Below are 1,948 nucleotides of genomic sequence, written 5' to 3'. Positions count from 1 at the left end.
ATAAAATAACTTTGTCAACCCTACGAATACCTCTTCGGAAAAAGTAACTTTGTATGGTCTGATGTCATTGTTGGCAGAGTTCTCGGTACCGGGCGTCCACCAGGTCTCTGGCAATTTCGATAATTTCGTTCTACGAGACGAGAAGTATCTTCTCGTTAGAACGATTAGCATCGCCGAACAACTGAGGATAATTACGCCAAACAGTAAACAATCCATTTAACCGGCACACCTTATATTTAAGTCTGCAAATAAATTTTAATCATTTAGATAACACGCATCTACTATGTGACGAGTGTAACTGATTACAGCATGACACTGTTGCATCGCGGTCGCAAGTTGCACAAACAGCGCAGTGATGTGTTCATATTAAAGTAGGCGCCAAATCTCGAAATTGCGAACATTTAATAGTTTAAAAGGCATTCGAGGTGAATAGTCAAGATCACATCTTGCAAAGTGTGTGTGTCTATTGAATGTTTTGGATTCGGATTCAGAATACCAGTAGAAATATATGACAGAATGTTCTATTTCATGCATGATATACATGATGTATAATTTTATCCTTATTATTGCACTGAATATTAAAGAAGGATAATAAAAAACATCATAGACATCATGAATAAAATAGCTTAAGAATTACCTACTAAAGTCCATATCAAGCATGCATTAAAGGATTGCGAATTAAAAATCAAAATTCTATCAATTAGAACGAGATGAATAAAAATTAAATTATCCAATTCTAAACTTAACATTCCGAGCTTCAATTCGTGAATTTTAATAATCTTCAATTGACTGTAATTCAGACGTCATTGTTTATACCATACGTTGATATTTTATTGTTTACTGAAATAAAACAAATTGACAACAAGAATAAATAAATATATAACTATTCAATTCATAGAATATACTTATATCCACTCAAAAAATTATACGAAATTAAGAATCAACAAAAACTCAAAATGATTTTATTTCGATTAAACCTATTCTATAATGTGCAGTTTTCTGTTTCTTGCTTTTTACTATTTTTTACATCTTATCTTTTTGTTTCTTATCTGGTTTTAAAGTCACGAGATAAGAGATAATGAACTTCGGAATAAACAAGAAATATGTAGTAAGGAATATAATTGTCAATAAAACGGTTACAAAAGGAGAAAAAAGCAAGAAACAGGAAATAAAGAGCACAGTGTAGAATAGGCTTAAACGTTAAATAGTCAAATTTTGTAATAAAAAATCATTTTTACTTTCATGACATCAAAATAAAATTTTTAACTTTTTCTTGACTTGATATGTTCTTCGATATGTAAAATAAAATTTTATTTCTGTATTTTTGTCGTACAACTGATGTGTACAGAACAGAGAGATCCTCGGATCTCTCGATTCCATAGCTAATTAACAAGCTTAAAAAATTTGTCGTACGGCTGTGTATTTGAAAAATGTCCGAGTTAAATTTAAGGCCAAGGCATCCTATATCGAGAACTTACTTGTTTTTAGTTTTCCGTAAAGTTCCCCTGGTCAAATTTATTCTTTCATTTATCTTTCGCTTGAACGATTCATTTGTTCCATTCGAAAAACACTGATAAAATGATCGAAAAATTCTCAGCAGTCAGCAAGTCCTTTCGTGATAAACGCTCGATTGTCATGATGTGCAACGCGCATGCGCAAATAGTACCGGTGAATAATACCGTTAATTGACACTCGTGCGTGCGTGCGTAATAGTGTGTATCATGTGTATGTACGAAGTAACCAAAGCCAGTAAAACTGTAAAGCGACTTGTTGATGCGGAGCAATTGACTATGCAACGGTACTTCATTTTAATATTTATATTGGACACGATCAACGTGATGTTACAATTTCTTTGAAGCATTCTTTAGGTTTGTTTTTTTATTCCTGATGGCTGTATTAGAAAATTTTCTTTTTTTGCCATAAATCACACATATATATATATATATAA

At 31.9% G+C, this 1,948-nt stretch overlaps 1 protein-coding gene across 1 annotated transcript in view; it reads right to left on the bottom strand.

Annotated features, from left to right (window-relative positions):
- LOC108747012 (juvenile hormone epoxide hydrolase 2-like) overlaps nt 1-1,948 on the bottom strand; it is a 9,052-nt gene that overhangs the window by 2,464 nt on the left and 4,640 nt on the right. The gene's annotated exons all lie outside the window — the stretch shown is intronic.

This window comes from Trachymyrmex septentrionalis, unplaced genomic scaffold, assembly GCF_001594115.1.
Source record: "Trachymyrmex septentrionalis isolate Tsep2-gDNA-1 unplaced genomic scaffold, Tsep1.0 scaffold19, whole genome shotgun sequence".
Taxonomy (NCBI): domain Eukaryota; kingdom Metazoa; phylum Arthropoda; class Insecta; order Hymenoptera; family Formicidae; genus Trachymyrmex; species Trachymyrmex septentrionalis.
Note: the sequence above shows the minus strand (reverse complement) of the source record. Positions and strands in the feature narration are given on the sequence as shown.